This window comes from Brachyhypopomus gauderio, chromosome 10, assembly GCF_052324685.1.
Source record: "Brachyhypopomus gauderio isolate BG-103 chromosome 10, BGAUD_0.2, whole genome shotgun sequence".
In the NCBI taxonomy this organism is placed as follows: Eukaryota; Metazoa; Chordata; class Actinopteri; order Gymnotiformes; family Hypopomidae; genus Brachyhypopomus; species Brachyhypopomus gauderio.
The window spans coordinates 6,575,688-6,602,629 of NC_135220.1; the positions used below are offsets into that span (position 1 = coordinate 6,575,688).

Genomic DNA, 26,942 nt, shown 5'->3' on the forward strand with positions numbered 1-26,942 from the left:
TAGAAGACCCAGCGGCACTTAGAGGGATATATGCTTACAGATTCACTCTGGCCACCACTGACCTCACCTGCATGAATATTTCATATACAGCAGGGCCGCAACACTGATCAGAACCAACTGCAACTCAATATAGCCATACAAGAGACAGAACGACTCTGAAAGATTCACCCCAGTTAAAGTTAAACGATTCCTTCTCTACAGGAAATATATGAGAGAGAGGTGAGAAAAGACACAAAGAAAAAGAGAGAGAGGGGGAGGGAAGGAGAGAGAGGGAGGGAGGGAAAGAGAGAAAGGGAGAGAGGGTGTGTAAATGAAAGAGTCAGAGAAATGAAGCTCGCTGCCAAAGTCACTGGCTTGTCAAGGACACTGCGGCATGTGAGGTGTGTGTGTGTGTGTGTGTGTGTGTGTGTGTGTGTACACAATCGCGAGATAGAAGAGCAGACAGGAAAATGACTATGGGAAGACACACTCTAGGGTGAGTGAGTGTTCTGTGTGTGTGAGAGTAGTCCTGTAGCTCAGAGAGAAACCCTCACCCTAACACTAAATCCAACCCTAACCCTGCATACACTCAAAATGCCCAAAAGGACCCAAAGCAGGAACACTGATCTGCGTACATCTGTGTTGTACAATTAACATAGTTGCATTACATGGTTATTAAATTCTGCTTTGAACATCAGAAGGTTCTCATCAGAAGGTCCATTTTAGAGTGGTGGGCTGCATCTGTGTGCATGTCTGCATCATGGCTCTACAGTGAAAAGAGCTGACGGAGGTATTGAAAACCCTGATTATGAAACTTTACAAAAATTGAAAAAGACAAAATATCTTTAAAAGTCAGTCACAACACAGTCACAACAGTAACCAGGAGGTATAGAAAAAAACCACAGTACCACTAAGCAGATATGTATACTGTCCTCATAAGTCTAGCTCAGAAGGGAAAATGCTTGGCAGAGGGAGTCTCAACAAAAACATTTCTGTGACAGTTGAGACGGTGTGAAGGACAAACCTCTACAGGTTAGGGTTTAGGGTTTAGGGTTAGGGTTAGGCATCCAAGAACAAAAAAAACCTTGCATGCTCTTTGGCACAAAACTGCAAGATTCAACTTTATATGAAACATGAGCATGGTGAGAAGCCTGATGAATATTGGGAACACATTCCTTAGTCAGATGAGACCAAGATAAATCTGGTTCAGATGGGGACTCGCATGTTTGGTGTAAATATGGTTAAGACTACAAGAGTGAATTCACAGTGCAGTGAAGGACGGGAGAGTGGGACGATACAAGTGCAGAAGGAGGTGGGAAGATGACACTTAAAGATGGCACCAAGAATGGCTGTGGATGTACCAGAATACCGGCTGACCTGATGGCCCCGTCGCCAGACTGTTGGCAGGGAGAAATATTCCAGCACGATGATCCAAAACCCACTGCCAAAAGCACACGAGTTTAAAAAGAAGCAAAACAAGAAAACTCAGTACTGCCTGAAAATAAAAGTTGAAAGGCAGAGCAACACTGCCCTCCTCCTAAGAGCAGCTGGGAAAAATGCTGTCTGAAGATATCTTTGAAGAATGGTGGAGCAGCTCTCCAGAAATGTGTGTCATAAATAAAGATGGACATGCAAGGTTTTCAAAAATAAAAGATTTGAATGTCAGTAACGAAGGGTGCACTGACTTGTAATGAGTTCCTACTGTGTGTGTTTTAAAATTGTAAATCTGAACTTACTAAAGTAAGTTAAATAAGTTATTTAATAATAAGTTGGCTTTATTTAATCTAAAGTCATCCAATCTGGCCTTATTTACAAGTAATTTGCACAAGGGTATACTCACTTTTGTTGTATATGGTGCATATACTATACATCCACACATACACTTTATTAAGTTCACCTTGCTGGTATGGGGTTGGACCGCCCTAGCCTTCAGAGCTGACTTAATTCTTTGTAGCATATATTGTACAAGGTGCTGAAATTATTCCTGGGAGATTTTGGTCACATTACAGCATCTTGGAGCTGCTGCACATTTATTGTCTGTACATCCATTATCTACTGGACAAAGGTCTGATGACACATCCATGATAACCCACTGGGTTAGGGTCTGATGACGCATCCATGATAACCCACTGGGTTAGGGTCTGATGACGCATCCATGATAACCCACTGGGTTAGGGTCTGATGACATATCCATGATAACCCACTGGGTTAGGGTCTGGTGACATATCCATGATAACCTACTGGGTTAGGGTCTGGTGACATATCCATGATAACCTACTGGGTTAAGGTTTGATGACACATCCATAGTGATCTACTGGGTTAGGGTCTAGTCCAAGACAACAGCCAGAGGTAGAGCCTTCTCCTTTAAAAACCCTCAGTTATTAAACAGTCTTCCAGCTCCAGTCAGAGATACACCGACATAAATCTAGGCTTAAGACCCACGTATTTAATCAAGCCTTCAGTTAATGTGCTACATATGAAGGTGTGGAGCTCGGGGGACCCCAGTCATTGAGTCTTCTGGTAATCTGAGATGACAATGCTGTCATCCAGCCATGTCATACGTTCACTCTAGTTTGTGACAATATGGGTGGAAAGCAATGGCCCAGTGAGCATGTGGTCACCTCCAGGCCCCTCCATTTAGTTATCCCGCTATAGATTAGCCTACTGGTATGTGTGCTATATACATATGGATGTTTAATTTGCTGTTTACATATTTAACCTGCATTTTGTATCTTGGTTACATGCTTCTACACAGACAATTCCATAAAAGCACATAGAAAATGTTGTGGCTAGCCAGTGGATTTGCTGAGAATGGATGTGCTGAGCACCAATGATGCCAGTGGACGCACCAATGATGCCAGTGGATGTGCAAATGCCGTCACCTACCTGAGACCCAAAATCCACATGGGAGGGACTGTGACTGCACGGCACTATATATATATATACTATAAACTATAAATAAAATTGACTTGACACATCCATGATGATCTACTGGGTTAGGGTTTGGTGACTGGGGAGGCCATTTGAGTACAGTGAACTTATTGACATGTTCAAGAAACCAGTTGAAGTGAGCATTGTGACATAGTGCGTTATACTACTGTAAACAGCTGTCAGTAGACGGGTACACTGATCATAAAGGGATGGACATGGTCAACAACAATACTTAGGTTGGCTATGGTGTTTAAATGGTTCTTAGTTGGTGTGTCATGAAAATACCTCCCATCCCCCATTACACCCCAATCAAGACCACCAGCCTAAACCACTCATACAAGACAGGAGCATATTATTGGCTGATTAGATATTTGTGTTAATGAGCAGATGAAGAAGTGTACTTAATAAAGTAGCCATAACCCCCCCCCCCCCCCCCCCCCCCCCACACACACACACACACACTCAAGGGTAAGAGATGGAATAAGAAACCTCACACCAACTCTGTGCTATCGTCTTCGTCCTCTCCTCCTCCTCTTCCTCACAGCCGGATGGAGGGCAGTTATCTGAAAAAGGCAGGGATTAACCTGTCATTTTGTTGCAGCTAACATGAAGAACTGCAGTGACCCCTGGTCCATCCAGCAGTCTTGCCGGTGGGCACTCAAGACACCCACACAGCACTGAACAATGACAATCTCAACCATTGTATGGTTAATGTTAAACTGAACTATGTTGGTAATGTCTGCTAAATGACTTGTATTTGACTACACAAGCATGTTCTTATTATTCTAGTATGTGTGTGTGTGTGTGTGTGTGTGTGTGTGTGTGTGCAGCCTAGGGCTTTTTAAACATCATTGCAGGTCTCCACAATTATCTTTGATGTGACTAGACTACACTCACCACTCAGTGGCATAAATGGTTAGGGCTGGGGTAGTAAACACTGGGGTTAGGACTAGGGTATATAAACGATGGGGATAGGGATAGGGTGGTAAACACTGTGGTTAGGGCTAGGGTAGTAAACACTGTGAGTGTTAACTCCACCCATGTGAGTGCCTGGTAACTGTTGTTGCAGTGCTACATTGAGGGGGGAGAAAAAAACGCAAAGAAAAGAACCACAGAAACAAGGAGAGAGAGCGAAAAACCCCTGCAAACCCCTGCGAACCCCTTCAAGTCACCCCTGAGTAACGGTAGCAGCCCAGTTGACGCGTCGGGTGAGCTGCACGAAAACCAGCGAGAAACCAACCCGCCCTTTTCTTCTGCTTTCATAACTCAAAAACAAGCTCACTCAGAGCACTAGATGTGGCCAACCAGCTCAGTGTTTCAACCACCCGACTGGGTAAACCTTTACCACAAGCACCACTTTACAGTTCAGAGAAAGGAGGCAGGACCTGCTAGTTAAAAGATTGGAAGACAAGGCAAGAATATATAGGCCTGCAATGAGGTCTAAACATAAAGCCCTCATTCATTATTATATTTTCACAATGTACAGTAAGAATTCTCCAAGCTGTGCTGTTAAAACCTAATCGACTCTGGCCCCCAGCCCTGGTGCCACACATCGATCATGGCACTAAAACCGCATTACCACCAATGTCATCAATACACAGTACTTTGATTCAGTATTTAATAACCAAGCCTTTTCACACGAGCTATCATGCGTAATGAACCAAACGTCAACTGTCAAACCCCTAAACAAAAATAAATAAATAAATAAAATGAACTGTAATGCCAGACGAAGCCAAGGAATGTCATTGTTAATAATGTTAATAATGACACAACACATGTTAGTAATTAGTCAATTAAATTTCTCAAGCCTGTAAACAGAAAATATCATAAGTAATGCACTGCAACCTGACTCACTGTCCTTATTCACTCGGTCCTCTGTGGCCTTGTGGTTTTGGATGGAATACTTTAAAGAGAAGCCGGAAAAGATTGTGCCGTTGTCTGGGGGGATTAGTGTGCAGTTGTCTGGGGGGTTAGTGTGCCGTTGTCTGGAGGATTAGTGTGTAATTCTCTGGGGGATTAGTGTGGTGTTGTCTGGGGGATTAGGCCTAGTGGTCTACACCTAAAATGATCCTGAAGTAAAGAAAGCACAAAGTAGACATCAGGATGGAACCAGATGTAGCAGTATTCAGGAGCCAGAGTACAGAACTCATGAGTGCGTATTCAAATACAGTCATAACGCACTGCATCATCACACGTACTACAGGGTGCTGTAGATAGGCTGTTAATAAGGGTTAAATCGTTCTCATTTGGTCATTGGGCTAGCTAATTGCCTCACTACGACAGCTACGAGACTCGCTCCATCGTCTGAAAAGGAATGTATGCAGATCATAGAAAGCGGAATTCAATTATCCTTCCCAGACAGCCCCTCTCCCACCACCCTCGTGAGCTCAGAATAGCTCCACCCTAGGCCGCATGTCTAACAGCCTGCTGCTACTTCAAACTACTCCTGATGTCAGAGCCCAGGCGCGAGATTCTCTGTGATCGCGTCTAGACAAGCAAGGCGGTCCACATGTCATTATCCAGGAAATGGTGCTCTCCTTGTTTATCTATCGAGTATCAAAACATTCAAAATCTCATTTACCAGGCTGACGCAGGATGTGAAGACGATGTGGGTGCTACTTGCACAGAGGAAGGCCATGGACGTGCTGGATTTGAGAGGTGCTAAAACATCTATGCTGCGAGAAATCACCATCAAAGCCCATCGTGACTTTACACCTCAGCTTGATTGGCCCATGGCGGACAGGTCGGCCTTCTTGACTGGCCCCTGGTGGACACTACAGCAGTGATGCAGAGGCAGGCAAACTCAGAAGCTCTGCTTTTAGAGGTTTTAGAGACATCAGAGCTGACAGAGCAAGTGACTGAGCCTGGAGAATCCCAATTAACAGCCTCACAGCCAGCTGTGTTTCCACAAAGAGTTGTAAATGAAGAGAGAAATGGGAAAGAAGGAGAAGCCTGAGAGCACAACCTAGCTCATACTGCTGAGAAACACACTAACAAAAAACATCAAAGCAGAACCAAGATAACTTAATACTACACAATACTTCATCAGTAGTCCACAATACACTAGGGGTGGGAATCGTTTACTATCTCACGATTCGATTCGATCCCGATTTTGGGGGCCTTTTGGGGGATTTTTTCGATTAAAAAAACGATTTGATTTATAAAAATGTCTGCTTCAGTCTATAAAATCTGCATGATTTACTACAGTCTGCATCGCAAGACAGAATGACAAATACAGAAAATTAAGTGCCTTTCACATTTAATTAACAAAAATAAAGTGCTTTGGTAAAATAAAATGGTTTTTGTTGTTACCAAAATTCTTGTGCTTCATTTTGCGAGCTCTCAGGGCTGGCGCGGATGCAGTTCCCCCAGCCGTTGCTAGGGGCACCAGACTCAGTCCCAGACTAAACCGGCGTAACCGTACACAGCCAGTCTCTGCTTTCTCTGTGGTTGCTTATCGTTTAATGGTCTCGCCACCTCTCTCTGTTATGCTTTCTCTTTACTTATTCGAGTATCTATCTCCTGCGTCGCTTCCTGACCCATCTCAAGTTTTCCCAATCCTGTATTTCTTCCTATCCGTTTTGCCTTTATTTTTGGGAAGGGTTTTATTTTGGTGCGCCGTTTTTTGCCAGTTACTTCTGCTGGCGTCCTTGGTTTCGTTTTCGCGTTGCATTTATCTGCGCTGTTTTTTAATTACTGTTGTTATTTTGTTTCTTCCTCCCGTCTCACTACGGTTGAGTGTTATTTTTCACACGTTGTATTTTCGACGTTGTTTTTTGTTTCTATTTACTCCATACCCTCACGGTTTTGGTTTCTATTCTTTTGCGCGTTGAGTCTTCCGCTTTGTTTTGTTTGTTTGTTCTGGGTCGCTGTGCACGTTTCCCTCTCGCTAATACATTTGACGAGTGTCAAACGTCTTGCTCTTGCGAGCCGGCACTTGGGTCCACCCTTCTCTATATTATTTCTCACCATTCTCTATATTATTTCTCACCCTTCTCTATATTAACGTTCCCGTGCTCACCGCGTACACACGCCTTGCACATGAGCTACATTGTGTCCAGTTAGGTAAAAAACCAAAATGAACCCATATTTTTGCCTTAAATGAAGACCGGACAGGTTGAATATCTCTTTCCTCCATCCGTTTTGAAACTTTTCCGCACATGAGTGTGTCCCAGAACCTGCTGCGTAAAGTCTCGTGTAATTTTGTAATTTGTAATGCGAGACTTCACCACGACTTAGAATCGATTTTGGGACATTTAAAATCGATTCTGAATCATAGTAAATGAGAATCGATTTTTGATATATGAATCGATTTTTTGGCACACCTCTACAATACACCATCGAGTCTTCTACAGGACTGCAGTGATGTGATGTACCCATTCACTGTCACAGCAGGAGCAGAGTGATAACAGAAGAAATAACATACCAAACCCACCAAAATGTTTGGAAGCCCCTTTTAAAGGCTGGAAGTTTTACATTTTGGCCTTTATGGCACAGTATTTCCCCCTTTGTTTCCCCTCACAGACATATGGAACAAAGACTTTCTCAAATGTTCAGCACTAAATATATCATTGCTCTACAGCAGGTATCACCAAATGGCGGACCGCGGTCCGGATCCGGACCCGAACGCCGTCCTGTCCAGACCCAATTACATTCCTGATTAACTGAATACGGACCCAAATGCCAAAAAAATGTTAACGGGAGACTATATTTTAAACCGGAGACGAGTGTTACGTTCACCACCCATTTGAGTGTTACGTTGCCCCCCCGCTCAACAACTTTCGTTCGCCACCCCCCCCTTCAACAACTTTCGTTCGCCACCGCGGACCCGGACCTAAGGTCTGAGCTATCGGCCAAAAATGGACCGCGGAAAGATTTAATTGATTACCCCTGCTCTACAGGTATGTGTTTCTATTTTGGACGGAAGGTGTGCAGGTGGGTGTAGCGATTATTGGATGGCTGTGCGTCGTGCCAGGAAAGGTCGGATTCGTGCCTGTGTTCTGAGTTGAACATCACTCCCTGTGTCACTAATGACCAAAATGTTCCCAACATAAAAGACATGTTTGTTGTGCTTCTACGGCAGTGCTATTATCCAGGGTGGAGGGGGAGCTCAATGTGTGTTGCGCTATGAGCTGAATCATTGAGATTATCTGCCATCGAGAGAGAATGGAAATAAATTGTTTGAGTGTTTTGGTCTGATCGGTGTTATCAGGGGCTTTTGACCTCAGCTTGCCCTCTGAATTGACTATTTGTTGAGGACTAACTCCAGTAAGTAGTCAGTCTGTTCAATGCATGCTTATATGCTGTGGATGCCACAACGAGGCTGCTAACCAGCGTCCAGATAGCCTAAGTGATGCTGCTCTGAATGAGGAATCCAGGGGAAATGGAGTCCAGGGGGGAAGGGGAGTCCAAGGTGAAGAAATGTCCAGGAGGAAGAGAGGTCAAGGGGGTAGGGGAGTCCAGGGGGTAGAGGACTCCAGGGGAAAGGAGTAGAAGTATTAGACAGCTCAAACCCTCTGGATCAGGGGTGCCCACAGTTTTCAGCTTGCGAGCTACTTATAAGATGACCAAGTCAGAAAGATCTACCGGGGGGGTGGCGAACGTAATTTGTTGAGTGGATTGCAGATTGGCTACCGTGAATGTCAATCAAAATACAACCGTCAGTGCAGATGTGCGATTCATCTACTACTATTTTATGTGACGCGATCTACGCACATTCCTTCGCGATCGACCGACACTTCCTTCGCGATCGACCGGTCGATCGCGATCGACGTAATGAGCACCCCTGCTCTGGATGGAACCATTTATCTCGGCAAAGTACCACTGACATTCAACCATTTAGACTGCATTCATGATTCTTCAGAGAAGCAAAAACAAAAGTCCACTCTCCCAACACAAGGAGAGTGGTCTGTGTCTTTAACCATTGTAAAAAAACAACAACAAACATTACAACAATGCTTTCTTCCCACAGAGCTTAATAGTACTATCCACTCCATTGGATTATGGACTGTAAGACAATCAACAACTGCAGCTTAAAAACAAGTTGTGAGATGTGAGGGTTGAAATTTCATCCCATTCCCATATTAACAGTAGCTACTCAGTTCATCCCCAGCAACTCTGTGGTACTGGAGAGAGTTCAGCTGAACAGAAGGTTTAACCTCACACAGCGACTGGCTATAACCAGGTGGGTGTAATCTAACAGTGTATGGCTGCAACCACTCACTGGCCACACCCACAACGACTGGCCATGTCCACAGTGACTGGCCATGCCCATGTGCTTGGGTAAATACTAAGCCAGCACTACCAACTCACAAAGATGGTTTTGCCATTCTCAAAACCAGGGTTGTTATCATACTAAGTCAAGGTGTTTATTGTACAATGACAGTACAGTGATGGTCAGCAGTGAAAAAAAATTTACTCGATATCTGAAATAAAAATAGAATTGCCCTTCTGCCCGCCCATCGATTGGGAGGAGCTGTGCATGAGGAAGATCAGGACGGGAGGAGCTTGGTGTGGGCAGATTAGGGTGGGAGGAGCTGGTGTGGGGGAGGTCAGGGTGGGAGGAGGTTGGTGTGAGAGCGGTCAAGCAGACATGATTAACACAGATCATGTCAATGACATGTTTTGGCATGACTAGAAGCTGAGAAAACGCAACTGAAAACGAGAATGTGTTGTGCTAGGTGGACCAGGTTACCCGGTCTGGGAGGGTTAGAAACTCTCCAGATTCTCTGCAGATTAGAGCAATGTTTGACACAGACGGCAGGACGGCAGGAGTTGGGAGAGTGCTTCACCTGCTCAGAAACCACAGTCCACACCTTTCCCTCCCCCATTGTGGTACACACACACACACACACACACACACACACGCACGCACCCACCCACCCACGCACGCACGCACGCACCCAGAAACCATTGCTACCCTCCCCTCCTCCACTGTGGTACACACACACACACACACACACACACACACACACTCAGAGGGAGGGTGTCTCTTTTCTGAAACATCACTCATTGCCCGAACTGGGACATGCCCAATTATTTTTTCCACCCCTGTGGTTACCATAGTGACGGGTGTTAAGGGACAGACAGGATGGAAAAGGCAGGCAACAGGAGTGTACAGTACGGTGTAGGGGTGTGTAACGGGAGTGTACAGTACGGTGTAGGGGTGTGTAACGGGAGTGTTACAGCACAGTGCAGTGTAAGTGTGTGCAACAGCGGTGCTACTGCATTGTACGCTGTAAGTGTATGTAATGGCAGCGTTACAGCACAGAACGGTGTAGGGTGTATAACGGCAGTGTACAGCACAGTACCGGTAGGGGTTAGGTGTTAGGGTTAAGGTTAGGGTTGGGTATTAGTGTTTTGGTTAGCGTTAGCGGAGCTTTTGTGTATGGTCCCAGGACGGCCACTTCACAGTATGGCTGGGGATATGGCTCTGCCAGGATCTCACAGACACAGGCTGGAATCCATTCATCCATTCTGACAATTCAAAGTTGTTCTCATAGACACACAAGAATAACAAAGCTTAAAGCTTTATTAATAAAATTTTTAAATAAGATTTAAGCTTTATCTATTAATCAGAATCTTTGTTAATAAGAATTATGGATAATATTTAAAGCTTTATTAATAAGATAGAAGCAGGGCACAACATTAGCAGGATATAAGGACAGGGTTGGGGTTAAAATCTTAAGGGTTAAAGGTCAACACTAAATATTTATTAGAATCCACAAATGTTGAAACACTTGCAGATCTAATGAATATCTTCCACCCATGTTTGACCAGTGTTGGTTGCAGTGGTTGAAGTGGTCAATTACTCCTGCTCGTCCAGGTCTTCTGCAAATTTTTCCACATTTTGTAAATAATTCCAACATCTGTAAATGGCGACATAGCCATGGCTGAAACGGTTCTCATATCAGTTAGACTGCATTTGCATTATATTGCCAGATAGTTCTGTACACTAACACCAACAAGACACTAGTTGGGCACCGTATTACCGAGAAATACTGAGACGAGGAGAGATGAGCCTTTTCTGCTATCCACCCTAGACCAGTCACCTCCTGCCTAACCAGCTATGGATGAAGGATCAACCCACTGCCCTGGCCCCTCTCACCACCCCAAATTCTCCCCTGCTATGGCTGTACGGCCCTGGACTCTTAAGAATAAGAATTGTACATAAATACACACAATGATGAGAATTACTTAGAATTTCCATCACTTCTTTGTTTATATATCTCTCTAATTATTGTTGTAATGGTGACTGGTATCGGCCAGAAGAGAATGGGTTCCTTGGTTCCTCTCAATGGGTAGACAAGGACATTTGGGGGTAGTCAGGAGCAGTTGAAGGTAGTCAGGGATAGCCTTAGAAGGGTTAAGCAATTAATATATTTAATTTTGATTAACTAAAATATGGCATTGCAAGAATTGTTTGGGAATGTTTTGTAAAAGTCAGTAAAACTTGACACCGACATTGACTTTTGTCCTCTATTTAAAATAAAGCACTTTTTCTGTTTATTAGACAATGGTCTTCATTTTAAACGCACTCACGCAGAGTTTCTCTCCACGTCTGAACTGATTTGGGTGCTGGAGAGAACTGTTCTACCAAATAACAACAGTAATGATAAGCACTATTGTATTATTTTTCAAGCTTCCATGAATGAAGAAAGACAAATATAAATGAATCATATTTTAGCATGTTACTGTGAAGTGTTTAGGCATTTCCAGTGGGAGTTACAGCAGACAACGCTCAAGGAGAGAAAAATACGATCAGGAATCAAATGATCACCAGCATAGAAAGTCACAAACCACCACAACAACAATCACAGATGCTAACGAAGCAAAAGGACACACATCAACACACCAACACACAATCAAAACGAAACTGAAATAAAGAGTAACACACAAAAAGGAGAAGGAGCATAGATACTCATTAAATACACTCTTATCAAGCACAGAACTGATATATGCTCTGTATAAACATTAAGTAAGTAATACGTTTTCTACATTTTAGCAGAGACACTGGATTTAAAGCAGGCAGGGTGTAGCCGCGGTGGTGAAGCATCACCATGGCTCAGCATCGTGATATATGGTCTATCAGTCCAGTACCAAGCAGGAAACTGCAGTGATGGGGCATTAGGGCATTATTTTATAAGATATAATTGTATCTGTACAAAGTACAAGTGTGTCTGTACAAGGTATAAGTGTGTCTGTACAAGGTATATACACTGGTTTTAATGAAACAATACCAGATCAGTATCTATATCAGGTAATATTCAAATGAAAGATATATCAAATATTCAAATGCATCAGAACCAGAAAAATGGTATTGCACCATCTCTACTACAGATTGCATAGCTTAACAAACACACTAGAAATGCAGTAAAGCCCCTCCAGTGTAGCTGCACCACACACCTGAGTGAGATCTGCAGGGCAAACGCGGCACAAATGCACTGATCAGGAAGCTTAAATAAGTGTTGGAAGTAGGATTGTGAAGTGGTGGTTAAACAGGTTGGTTTCTGCAGGCTGAATCAGAAGCAGGCCTCAGGAGACTGCAGCATCCTCTACAAACAGTGCTGAGAGCACAGCTCACTGACGCCAACAGACAGACAGACAGACAGAGAGAGAGAGAGAGAAAGAGAGAGAGAGAGAGAGAATATAAGAACAAGGAAAAGAGAAGGAGTGTGTGGCAACAAGACGTTGTGAAAAAAAGCTGCACTGCAGGAGGTGTGTGTGTGTGTGTGTGTGTGTGTGTGTGTGTGTGTGTGTGTGTACACAGCTCTCTGTCATGGTGTCCCACTCGGGAATTCAAGTGAAATGTCGCTCTTGACACGCTTGTCTCAAACAAGATGGCTGACAAGATGGCTGACATCTCCTGGCCTAGACATATGCTGCATGCCCTGTTCCTGCTCCAGCAGCAATGCACTCCCTCTCCTCCCGTCCTACCCCCCCCCCCCCCCTCCCCTCCACTCACCTCCCCCACACATTAACCCTCCCTCCCCACACCTCCCCTCACCTCCTCTCCTCCCTCTGTGCAGTGGGAGGGTGAGCAGGAGCAGGCCAGCGGACAGGCATCCTTCTTGTTCTCCAAATATGTAAAAATAACTCCAGCTGAAAGCAAAGTGGGTCAGCCAATTCCCAGAGAGGCAGCCACTCGCATCGCTACGGCAACAGAGTAGTGCAGCTTAGCTCTGCTATAGGCTACATCCCACAGACAAGAGACCCAGATCCTCTCTCTATCCTCTCATTTTTCCTCTTGTCTCTTCTCTCTCTCCTCTCCTCCTTTCTCTCCTTCCTCATCTCCTTCTCTGTCTCTCTCCTCCTCTCCCTCCGCTCCTCCTGTCTCCTCTCCTCATCTCTCTCTTCTCCTCCTCTCTTCTCTATTAGGAATGAGCACTGTGCATCACAGCAGCTGACCACCAAACTAAGACACCTGACCTGTGCTCAGGTTCACTGCCCCAGTAACTGTGTTCATTCGGCTGTGTAAAGCTCTTGCTCAGTGGCATGTGAGATAAATAAGGGCACAGGCTTGGAGTCATGCATCATGGAGTCTCCACAAAACACCACCCCTTTTCTGTCACTTCCTCAAAATTATATCCGCATAATTTGCCATTTTAATTTCCATTATATATTACATATACTTTGCATATACTTTTGAAAAAAGACATTAATTTGTTTTATAAACAGTCTACCATTCTTCAGGTGTCTCAAGCCCTTTCCTACATGAGTGCTGTTACCAGTCGCTGGTCCAGCAGGTCCTGCACACCAGGGTACACCCCTGGGCATCACTGAGCATGCTCACCAAGCAGGGCCCCGTTTCCTGGGAAACCCCTTATGTGTGACACATGTTTGTTTATTGCTGTAGCAGGACAGTGGGGGCCAAGGCCTTGGCCTTTAAATAGACAGAGGGAGAGAGAGAAGGGGGGAGAGAAGGAGTGGGGGAGGGGGAGGGGAGTGGGGAAAATGAGGCATGGGGGGGGGGGGGAGCAGAAATAGCACCAGCTGACAGCTATCCAGTACCATGATGCAACTGTACCCCAGACTCTCAAGAAGCTTCAGTGAGACCTGCAAGGCTCTCCAGCCCTCCAGGTGACTTACAGCTACTAACTCTCACAGCTCCTGCTAAGCTCCAGGCTGACCAGTAACAAGGAGGGAGTGATGTAATCTAGCCGGGAGCCAGAGCGTCCACACGCATCTCCCTCTCCTTCCGTAAACACCACACACACACCTGAGTGTTTTAAGACCAATCAAATCAACTCCCACTTCAAAAAACACTTCTTCCAAAATTGAGTGAAACTGAAATTGTCCCAACCCATAATCTTTATCAAAGGATGACATGTATACAGTGAGGTTGTAGCTTTACACATAGAGATCACACAGCAGACATGTATACAGTGAAGGTGTAGCTTGAAACAGAGAGGGCTCAGTAGAGTCTATGTAGTAAGATCTATGTAGTAAGATCTTAATAGATGGTTCAATACCAGTCCACTGTCACACCCTCATGTATGTGCATGCATGCATGCACGCACACACACACACACACACACACACACACACACACACACACACACACACACACACACACACACACACACACACACACACACACACCCCCCCCATCAGTCTATGCTCCACTGCTGTTTTTGCTGCTTGTTCCATCTTGCAGAATGCCTGCTCACCTTGGCCTGGAAACATCACTGTGTTCCCAGACTGTGTGTGTGTGTGTGTGTCTCCATGCAGGGGACAATTTCTGAGCTTCATACGGTTTCCAATTACGCAAAGCTATAAGCGAGATAATGAAGAAGTGTGGACGTCAGACGTGTACATCACTGACATTACCGGCACTGGATGTGGCCTTGACTCAGTAGCTACCCGAGAGTGAGGATGTGCCACAGAGAGTGAGGGACACACCACAGTGAACACACTGACTCCAACACCAACACCACCTGACACTCACTCTGACTGTGACGCTAACACCGTCTCTGCACACCAACTCTGACACCAATGTTGGCCTTCTAGCAGATTCAACTTAGCATGGCTGTACATGACGCACAGACATGACAACTAATCAGCAAACATCAAATTAGCATCCTCGCAAATCAGGAGGCGACCAAAACTATTCACAGCTGTTTGATACAGCCACTAGTTGGCATGCAGTTCACAAACACCTCTCACCCTGTCTGTATCACTCCACCTCACTCCTCTCACTGTCTCACTCCACCTCACACATTTCACTCATACGTGTGTGTGTGTGTGTTTGCATGCATGACTTACCTTGTGTTTGGCTATGCCTCTGAGAGTGTGTGTAAATAAGGTAATATTCCAAGTGTGTGCGATGAGTTGTGTGTGTGCACTGGCAGTGGATCCTCTGTATAATTGTAAAGCTACTGTTAATCAGTATGCAGGATTGCAGGATTGACACTGATGCGTGATGTAAAATACACACATGCACACACAGTGTGTAAAACACTCTGCCCACAAGGCTCCTCCCTCTTCACGTCTTCCTGCTCTTCAGCGCTGCCTCACTTCTCGCTGGAGGAACCCTGGGCCATGATAATGGAGTAGGAAGAGGAGGAGGAGGAAGAGGAGGAGGAGGAGGGGGGAGGGTTAAACAGGAGGTGCTTCATCATCACCTCCTGCTCATCATTCATGTCCACTCCAATAGCAGAATTGTGGGTAATAGTGTATTCATAATGGAATTGTGGGTAATAGTGTATTCATAACGGAATTGTGGGATAATTGCTTTTGAATCACAGAGACTAGGGTTAGGGCTGTGCATGCAAGACATGCATAAAACATGCAGGAGTTAGACACACACACACACACACACACACACACACACACACACACACACAACCCTCCCCCTCCCCAGTGCTCAGTGTCCAAAACCACTTCATAAATGTATTAGTGCTCATATTCAGCCCTGTGAACAAAATCTACATCATGAATAGATTTATTTATGACAGTAATTAGTTTCAGAGCACAAAGCTCACTGACAGATTGTCGTCTGTGACTGCTAATGCTTTTAGATTCACCGACCAAATAGAGCAACATCGAAAACCTCCTCAACACACACAATCAGAGCACAAGTCACTTCAGAACAGCCTGTCAAGTGCTTCAGCTGGTACACACTGTACTACAGATGGATATGACAGAACAGAGATCTACAGAGTAGGGGTGACCTGCAATAGTCGCTGATTCGACTATAGTCGACTATACCCCCTAGTCGACTATGAACATCATAGTCGAGTGTACCATTCTAACTGCATGGGGGTGCCCAAGGATGCTGCTAAGCATTAGTTGTTACATGTCTTTGTTTTCGTTATATATAGCCTTTTGTCCAATTAAATCATCCTAATTTCTGTTAATAAATATTTTTAAATGATGTGTGCGCATTAACAATAGGCATCTTCCTTACTACACATTAATAAATCACACCCTGCAGTTGCACCATCCAAATGAGCGGAGCTGAACACACTACAGGATAGTCAGCATCTGCCGGGATTATAATGACTACTAAAAAAACTTCAAAAGTATTTTGAAAAAGATAAAGATGAATCAAACAAAGTAAAGTTCAAGTTATGTCATCAACGTCTCATTTTGCACAACAACAACCAACATGGCATACCGTTTAAAACGCGTAAGGCGAAAAAAAAAAAAAAAAAAAAAAAACAGTTCAGCCGTTTGTCGTTTCGGTCGCGTTGCAAGTAGACCTATAAACATTTTTTGTTGTTGTTTGCTTGCTTTTTAAACCCCGTTACTTGAACCTTTCCTTATAATTTGCTGTTGTGTGGCAATTTTTTTAAGGTGCTCTAGATTAAAAAAAAAAAACATGATTAGACTGTTAGTCGACTAAAGGGAAAATCTGACTAATCAGATTCAACTATGAAAGTCCTTAGTTGAAGACACCTCTACTACAGAGATGATAGGACAGATCATATGTACAATAGAACAAATCTACAGAGACATACGATAGAACAGATCTACGTATACATACAATAGAACAGATTCACAGAGACATGACAAGACAGATGAATGTGAAATGTGCCTTATTTGTCAATTGTGATTTTTCACCGCAATCAAAATTTGACCTGTGCAGTTAGAACACACACACACACTCACACTCACACACTCACACAGGTGATTACTAGGGGGCTGTGGTGCACATATACCCAGAGCGGTGGGCAGCCCTAGCCCGGCGCCCGGGGAGCAGAACTGTTGGGGTTAGGTGCCTTGCTTAAGGGCACCTCAGTCATGGCCTCAGGCCTGGGAATCGAACCCACGACCCTCCGGTCACAAGACCAGTTCAGATCTACAGAGACATACAATAGAACAGATCTATAGAAACATATGATAGAACAGATCAACGGATACATACAGTAGAACAGATCTACAGACACATGATGGGACAGATATACAGACATACGATAGAACAAATCTACAGACACATGATAGGACAGATCTACAGACACATGATGTGACAGATATACAGACATACGATAGAACAAATCTACAGATACATGATAGGACAGATCTACAGATACATGATGGGACAGATATACAGACATACGATAGAACAAATCTACAGATACATGATAGGACAGATCTACTGAGAAATCTGATAGAACATATCTACAGAGGAATATGACAAAGCCACAGCCATGAAATCAGCTGCACTACCCCTAGACTCAGAAATAAAGCTCCTAACCTTAATAAAGCTCTTAACCTATGCTTATACACAAAACATTTTAAGTTACTTGTTTAAAAATTGCTCATAAATTTGGTGACCAAGAAAAAAATGGGAAATGAAAAAGCCATGTAAACGCAGTGATCAACCAAGGCTTTCTGCTTGCTAGCATCCAGCAGGACAGGTGCTCCTGAACAGATGGCTAACGGCTTCCACTGCAGAGTGCTCTGACTCCCCATCCGGGCGTCATCCGCACAGAATACATTTCTGTTGATTTAAGATAAAGATTGTCCCAACCAAGGTGGAGGTACAAATAAATCTCACCCTAACTACAGACGTAGGCACAGATAAATCTCACCCTAACTACAGACAGAAGCACAGGTGACCCCCCCCTAACTACATGTCTTTCCCACTGTTAGCTACTCCTTCCTCTTATTCACTCTCCCCCCTCCCTCCCATCACTGCCCCCCCCCCCCCCCCCCCGCACATCTAGGAAGTCAGACCCAGTGATAGTGGCGTGCACTCCGGCTGATAGAGAAGCACAGTCTCTCTGGCTTAAATGAATATCCATGATAACAATTACAGACATAGAAGACAAATAGGGATTAATTGCTACACATGACACTGGTCAAGTAAGATAAATCCAACACACACTTACATTCACTCTCTCTCACCCTCACACATTTCCTGAATACTGGGTGTGTTTCTGCCCCATCAGATGGCACACTGAACCGCACAGATGTTATCAGGCAAAAGCAGTCTGGCTCCACCACTGAAACTCCCAGCAGTAATTGCACATCATGGAGATATTTCAGTGCAAGAGAGTGGTGTTTCCAGGGCCATGTTGACAGAGACAGGTACGTAGCATTAGAGACACCTAAAGAGGAACTATCTATGAGCCCAGAAGCTCAGCTCTGTACAAGAGTTTGCATAAACAAATACATCACCTCCCCGAGGAGTGTTTCCTCCATCTCACCAAGCAGTGTGTGGCCTCTCTACTGTTGGGACACCGCTATCCAAACAGGTATCAGACATTGGCTACGGCTCTAATGCACAGTTCGGCTGTATTTAGGACAGATCTAATAAACACACAGTTCGGCTATATTTATATCTAGTTGCTCAGGCTTTGAAGGGCACACAGCGACTGCTTCCTCGCAGAGGAAAACCAATCTCCTTCCCCACACCCCATACAATACGATACACTGCTGGATTATGGGAAAAGTATTAATGACCATTAAAAAAAAATCAAATGTTATCCAAATAAAAATGTAAAACAACAGAACCCCCTCCCCCCATCTGAAATTCCAGATTCCATCACCTTTTGGCTGGCTGATATAAACTCATATTGCCATAATGTGGATCTGAAATGCCATTCAAAAGCTTTGAGCACAATAGTGAAGTGAGTCTTATCAGTGATGATGTATGTATCTATATGACTGTGCTGTACCTACACATCTGCCCCATGTTGGTGAAGTGATTTCTGTCAGTGTTATGGTGAAGCCTCCTCCGCTCACTCAGTTTCCCTCCCCTCACTCTAACCCTCTCACCTCTACAATGGGCCCATGTTCTCAAACCTACACCAGCTGATTTCTCCTACTGTGTTTTTAAAGATCCTGATAAAGGCGTCGGCTCTGCTGGCCCGCCCTGGTCTCCGGCTGCCTCATTCGCATTTCCTGGGTCAGGCGCCCTTTGAGAGTTTACTTCCTGGGTCAGGCACCCTTTGAGGTTTCACTTCATTAACTGCTCGGGGGGGAGGAGCAGAGCCATGAGGGCCCACGACACACACCATGCCCCAGGGGCCACACGAGTGACTTCAAAACACTTCCCAACAGCACTAACCCCTGTTTTCAGACTCCTTGACTAAACCTGTGGAGGAAAGAGAATCTGCTGCAAAAGGACAATTCTGCTGCATGGCGTGACCCCTCGGGGTTATTAAGGGGGCTGACATTTTGTGCCAAGATGTATCTCCATGCACACAGTGTTTTTAACCCTGATGTTTCTATGCACAGCTGTTGCCACAAGGGGTGGGTGGTTATGTGTGTGTATGCACAGAGCACTGTGACTTACAGCACACATCTCTGCTGCATTCAGATGCCTTACAAGGCTATTCGTGCTTTGTGCACACTCAAGGACTAGTGTCTCATCTCTGGATCCGTTTCCGCTGTTAGGTGTCTTTCTCTCTCTGTCTCACACACACACACACACACACACACAGACACACACAGACACACACACACACAGTTGACATAGTCCAGGGCACGTTCCCCTGCCTTCCTCAATGCGTGTCCCCATAACTTCATAGCTCAGTGTGTACTTGAACACTTACTCCCTCCACTTCCTCACTTGCTGGCTGGGCTACTAGGTGCAGAGGGGTCTTGAGGTCGCTCCCTTTTTCAGAGACAAAGCAGGCCTTGTTGCCAATGTGAAAGGATCCAGTGCAAACACAGACAGTCCTCAGTTCCTCTTACTCACTTAACTGGCCCCTTTATACTTAGTCTGGCTCTATGACTGTACCACTTTAACATTCTGTGTGGCTTTTAGTCAGAACAAATGTAGAACACCGTTTCTTTACCAGCATATGGCTGCTGGCTAGCCTGCTTGGTGACATTTTTGTGGCTGCTCAACCACTCTCTCGGTATTCTAAAGGCCAAACCCCAAACCCACAAGAGTGAACCCCAGCAGAATGAACTCTAGCACAGTGAACCCCTGCAGAGGGAACCCCTATCAGAGGGAAACCCCATCAGAGGGAAACCCCATCAGAGGGAAACCCCATCAGAGGGAACCCCCATCAGAGGGAACCCCCATCAGAGGGAACCCCTATCAGAGCCCTAACATCAGGCTGCAGTGGATGAGCCGTCCGTGGACCGCTAGAACCCGAACTGCCAGAACCCGGCAGGCCAGGCAGGGTGAGGGAGGGGCTCCTGCAGAGAGAGGCCTGTTTTAGCCATAAAAGGAGAGGTATAAACACCCAGCACACTTCCTCACAAAAATAAAGTGGGCAGAGTGTGTTTGTTTGTTAATAGGGGAGAGGGGCAAGACAGTGGGGCCTACAGTCATGGATTGAGCCGTCCACCCTGCTATACTGGGAGACCCCAAGACACACAGGGAAAAGGGGAGAGAAACACAGACAGAGACCCTGAGAAACACAAAGGGTGGGGAGGGTAAAGACATACACAGGGTTGAGGGGTGGTTCACACACAGGGCCGGGATGAGACACACACAGGGTGAGGGGGTGAGAAACACACAGGGCCAGGGGTGGACAGAGAGCTCTTCAGACTCTCAGCTGAGATGAAAATCTGTGCTGTCAGTTCACCAAAAATATGCCTCAGCCCACTCCAACCTCTCCCAGAGCACGTCCGAAAATTGCTTTGCAAACGAATCCATCCGCTGCACTAAAAATACTGTGGGAAATGTGTGAATACATTTTGCTGTTCAAAATGGATTCGTAATTGGAATGTTAATGCTGGAAATTATCATCATTAAACGTAAATTAGATACATGCAGATGTAGCCTACACGTATCAAATTACCTGACACTTGACTGCATACAATTCACATAAAGCCAAACACACGGTTGTGTGCACTTTTCACAGAGCTGTCTCCTGGTATGGTGGCATCTTTCATTTTCGCTCATTTTCAGCACACTCTGCCCAACATGCAGACTCTTCTGAATTAAGAAAGAAATCATACCATGATAATAATAAAATAATTAAAAATAAGTAGGTCTCTTGTATGGGAATTGTTGACCTTGTTGCTGTCTCTTAGACGATTAGATTTGCTCACAAGATGCGTCTACAAATCAATTTCCTTAATTCTTGAGTTTCCTTAGTACTTCAACTGCTCTCTAAACGGGGACAGAACAAGCGCAAACTCAACACAGTAGAAAAACACGCCTCGCAGGTTGGTCCTTTGTTCCTGCTGTTTCGGCTCCTGCGGCATCCAAATATCGCAGAAATAAACAGGAACGCAAACAGCAACACCCATTAAACGAGAAGATGCCTTTAGAAAAGAGTAGCCGAGGGAAATTTCTCCATGAGTTATCATAAATTAACTAATTCACTCAAACCCACAGCTGTAACTACTGTTACCGTAATCACTGTTTTTTCCGGCGTTTCCTTGACTGCTGCGCTGGTCTAATGTCCCGAAGATGCAGCAGCTACAAACACGTCGTTGAACAACAAACATTGCAACAACAAAACATTGAAACGAGTCAAACGAAGTCGAAGCAAAGACCCAAATCCTAAATCTCATCCAACTACTAGGCTTCGGGATTCAGACACAGGTCGCCGCCTGAACAAAAAAGATGATAAAATCCTGGAACAAACTGGGCCATTAGTTGTTTCGGCTTACAGAATACAATGAGAGAAGTCAAGCAGTATTGTTACTACATCCAAACATGACGGAAGTAAGAACACAGACACCTGCTGGGAGATGATCCGCGTTTCAACCGTCACAACAGCTCAGCGTAACCAAGAGCTAAAACACACACAGCAGTTAGTCAAGTCTATAGTTGACAAGCTGCAGAACTTGTAATGGCTTTTTATACAGTCCTGAATAAACGACGCATTCTCGGGTTCCTCTAAAGTAACGAAACTAAAAACAGAAAGGCTGGGCTGACTGGTTGTCTAAACCAGAAGTGTTGGACCGGGCTTCAAACGACTGTACATCGAGATTTACAACTATGACAACCATAGAGCCCTAAATATTGCTCTTAATGTAAATGTGAAATACTAGAAGTTAAGAATGTTTTCATGTTGTTTTTCTATTTGCAACGATACTTAAAATAAAATAATTCAGAGGCCACGCGACGCGATAAAGGGACGGAATAACGTTAGCCTACTTACTGTCAAGAAGTTAAATCCAAAAGTACCGATATTGAATCAAAACCAACGTGCAGTCCTCAGAATGGACGCACATAGTGTTCAACACATATTCCAGCTTGGGTTTGTTTTTTCATTTAAGGGCTGATTCGCAAACACGAGACTCTGCGATGAATGAGGGATGCGCATGCGTAGTGGGGCTCAAACGCGCAGAGGACGCTGCCGTCCTGAGTTGACAGTGGGTGCAGCGACATGTGCTGGAAACATTCTAACATCATTATACTAGTCTACTTGGGGAGAAACACTTCCTCCAGCCAATGTAGCAGTGGGAACTATTTTTGCTTTAATCACCCCCGTTCAGTCGACAGTTCGAGCAGACTGCCCCATACTGTCACGCCATTTACAGCGAAACAAAATGATATTTAAATAACCGAAAAGTTTGCCGAGTGAACGCTTTTAATTTTCCTGAATTAATATACCCATCTCCAAATGACGGGAGCATATTTTCTTTCAGACCTAGCCTCCTGCCTAATAAATTATTCAAGCAGCCTTCGGTTCCTGCAGCAGGGTGCCACAACTGAACGTTTTCAGGAAAGACCCATCAAAATAACACATCCAAGTTCAATTAACGCGTCAATCGTAACTCAATCGCCCGCTTTGGTCGCAAAGGAACGGGCTCTGTCTGACACATGGCTGGATTTACAGGTAAACTATCAATAGCCCGGTGTCCGCTGGAGTTGTTCGGCTAGGCGCTGCTATTCCTTACCTAACAGCCGCGGCAGACGCGGGGAGACAGCGATGTCCGACCAAAGGAGACTAAAGCCGCTTGTTCATCGCACAAATATAAGCAAGACGCTGATCCCTTCTGGTCAATTCATCACCTTAGTGATAAACGTTAAACGATACATTACCTGGATCGAAATTCTTTAAATCATCGACTGCAGATATATCCTCCAAGTATCCTTTCTGTCGCGCTCTCCCTGTTACAGAACTGCTTCAAGTATTTAGACCACGGCTGCGTTCACGTGATAATATGCGCTTCCCCTAATTGGATGACTCGCGGTCGGCGGAACTGTCCCCGCTACACCCGTCCGTGCACCTGTGTTAAGCTCTCGACTGGCGGAACACCAACGGGTAATTACATTATACTGGGACGTATCGTGCTCCAGTAGAGCCGCCTTCAGTTATGGAGAGAGCTCGAAGCTGTATGCCGACGCTGCTAGTTTGGCCATTGGTAATCTTGTCACATTAGCTGTTATAGGCTATGAACGACCTCGTCATTATCCCGCGGGTTACATGTCAAAACATTTAGCTTGTAACAACACAATTGACGCCGTGGCTCAATATAACAGGCCTAATTGTAAACATGGCCAGCATTAAGACTAGAATTGAGCGTGTATTGCTTTTTTAGCATTAGTTTTCATATTTTGATTTGAAAAACACGCTCCAAGTAAATATACCGAATCAAGTTAAATATTACAAAGAAACACTGTGGAAGACAATGCAGTGCCTTCCCGCTCTTACCCACCAGATAAGTGAGCCGATTCGTTTACAAATCTAGGAAGGAAATCAAAGGTATAAGGCTTGGTTTTTGTTTGTTTGGTTGTTTTGGGATTTATTTTGACAGGGGGAAGCCATAGTACCTCAGCACTACAGACAGGAATGTTTCAGATCTGGTTGTGCTTCTTCTCCCCGGTTGGTCCTGTCAAACAACATGCCATTGACACAGTCTCACACACACCAGCCACACTCACACTACAGGGTTTATTGTTCAAATACCAAAAAGAGGAAGTGGTTTTAGGTGCATGATGGGAAAACATGGGTCCTTAGACATATAAAGTGGCTGTCCTTCTGCAGGTATACAAGGGTGCTAACTTTTTAAGTTCTGTGTATCTCTCTCTCTCTCTCTCTCTCTCTCTCTCTCTCTCTCTCTCTCTCTCTCTCTCTCTCTCTCTCTCTCTCTCTCACACACACACACATGCACACAGCTGGATTTGTCAAAATTGATCATGGCATCATCCACACTCCCCAAATCCAGAGAAACTCATATGCCCCTTGTCATCTGTATTAAATGTGACATAATTTAATATAACTGCATATTTTCACATAAATGCATAAATTACAGGGCTCAAGGTACATCCTAACACGATTAGCCTAACTCTTCCTTCTGTGGTTTCACTTCTGCATATGGGTCTGTGCTGCACTGTGAGGTTGTTATGGGACTGAGCTGGCCACTAGTACAGAGCTCCCGTGTGGTCTGGATTGTTTATTATCTGTGTGTTTATTTTTTATCTTTATTAATTATCTTTAATAAGGGTTTACACTTCCCAGGTCTCTACACCCACAGAAAACATCAAAGCTTCGGAACCCCAGTTAAAAATCATATGACATTTATGTCACCTGTGCTATTGGAAGCTTGAGCTCAGAGAACACTGAACGTTTGCTCTGTTGCTATTTTAGAACTGCTATTCTTTATATTGGGAAAGGTCTTTCTGGAGAAAAAGAAGGATTTTTTTACAATATTCACATGGTATGGTGTGATTGTGTATGTGTTCATGCGTCTAGTCAAGTCTAATGTGTTACACGCAGTGCTCGTTCTGTGTACACTGCTCAAAAAGATAAAAGGAACACTTAAACAACACAATGTAACTCCAAGTCAACCACACTTCTGTGAAACCAACCTGTTCAGTTAGAAAGCAACACTGACAACAGGTAGAAATTAGGCAATTAGCAAGACACCCTCTATAAAGGAGTGGTTCTGCAGGTGGTGACCACATACCTTTTCTCTGTTCTCATCCTTTATGGCTTATGTTTTGGTCACTTTGGCATTTTGTCAGTTCTCTCACCATAGATGTAGCATGATGTGGTGTCTACAAAAGTTGCTTAGGTAGTGCAGCTCATACAGGATGGCACATCAATGCTAGATGGCAAGAAGGTTTGCTGTGTCTGTCAATAGTGTCTAGCGCGTAGGAGGGCAACAACCCAGTAGCAGGACCACTAACTCCTCCTTTGTACAAGGAGGAACAGGAGGAGCAGTGCCAAAGCCCTACAAAATGACCTCCAGCAGACCACTAATATCCATGTTTCTGCTCAAACTGTCAGAAACAGACTCCATGAGGGTGGTATGAGGACCCGACATCCACAAGTTCGGTTTGTACTTACAGCCCAACACCATGCAGGGCGATTGGCATTTGCCAGAGAACACCAAGATTGGCATATTCGCCATTGGTGCCCTGTGCTCTTCACGGATGAGAGCAGGTTCACACTGAGCACATGACAGAGTCTGGAAACGCCATGGAGAACGTTCTGCTGCCTGCAACATCCTCCAGCATGACCAGTTTGGCAGTGGGTCAGTAATGGTGTGGGGAGGCATTTCTTTGTAGGGCCACACGTTCCCCAGACCTGAATCCAATCGAGCACATGGAACATCATGTCTCGTTCCATCCACCAATGCCACATTGCACCACAGACTGTGCAGGAGTTGACTGACACTTTAATCCAGATCTGGGAGGAGATAACTCAGGAGCATGCCCAGGCATGGTAGGGAGGACATACAGGCACGTGGAGGCCACATGCACTACTAAACTTCATTTTAACTTGAGGAATTTCCACTGACGTTGGATCAGCCTGTCATTTGATTTTCCAGTTTGATTTTGAGTATGATTCCAAAACCAGACCTCTATGGGATAATAATTTTGATTTACACTGATCATGTCAAGGAGCTTGACATATTACTCCCCAGTTATCCTCTGAAAGTGATATTTAAAATTTTTCCCCACTTTATTTAAATTAAAAGCATTTTATCTTTCTTAAAAATAAGGAATTCTCTGCAAAGCTTTGAAATAATTTTAGGATCTGATGTGGTTTAATATTTCACCACATGAATGTTAGAATTACTGTGTCAAAAACTTCAGCAAATTCAGCAAAGGTGTAACAGTGAGGGTCAGGTAGCAGGAGAGACGAGGCGTGCGTATCTCACAGAAAACGTTTTTTTGTAGAGACATTCGGTAGTGCACAAACTGAACCATCACATACACACACATAGGGACTCTGACAAAGACAAGCACAGGACGCTGTGTAAACACACATTAAATAGACACACTACACGAGCCCTGAGTGACGACGAGAAAAGCCACTGGTGGGGCCGATGAACACACTATTATTACTTTTATCAGATTAAAGTTATTTCTGTTACCATTGTGGGGTTTTCTGTCATTAAAGGGGTACCAACAATTTTGTCCATGTGTGTAGTTTGGAGGTTGGCAAGTTTGCCATTTGAAGATTGACTGGTTTTGCTCTCAATCTTCTGCATTGTGTACAAGACCACTGATGTTTTCTCACGTAGAATCCAAAAATGCCTTTGAATTTCTGAAAACTCTTTCTGGACCAGAATGAAAAAGTATTTCATCATGATGTTTGATCAAAAGTCTAGTTAAAGGATGTTTGGGATCTAGCACTATTGGGTGTATCACATCAAATTTGGCATTATTCAGTCTTCTAAATCTGCCCCCTACTCTGATCACATTGGCATGCTGC

General features: G+C 44.6%; 1 protein-coding gene across 8 annotated transcripts in view; it reads right to left on the minus strand.

Annotated features, from left to right (window-relative positions):
- strbp (spermatid perinuclear RNA binding protein) overlaps positions 1-23,568 on the minus strand; it is an 89,738-nt gene extending 66,170 nt beyond the window's left edge. Inside the window, exons 1-2 of one of the 8 annotated variants that reach the window (XM_077019046.1) lie at positions 23,318-23,568; positions 3,405-3,473 (exon numbers count right to left, since the gene is read on the minus strand). The gene's annotated coding sequence lies outside the window, so the exon portion shown is untranslated. Of the gene's footprint in view, positions 1-3,404; positions 3,474-19,654; positions 19,677-22,430; positions 22,597-23,172; positions 23,253-23,317 lie in introns of those variants that run through there. The other 7 variants (XM_077019048.1, XM_077019047.1, XM_077019051.1 and 4 more) reach the window with 7 other exon arrangements.
- Between the last annotated feature and the right edge of the window lie 3,374 nt (positions 23,569-26,942).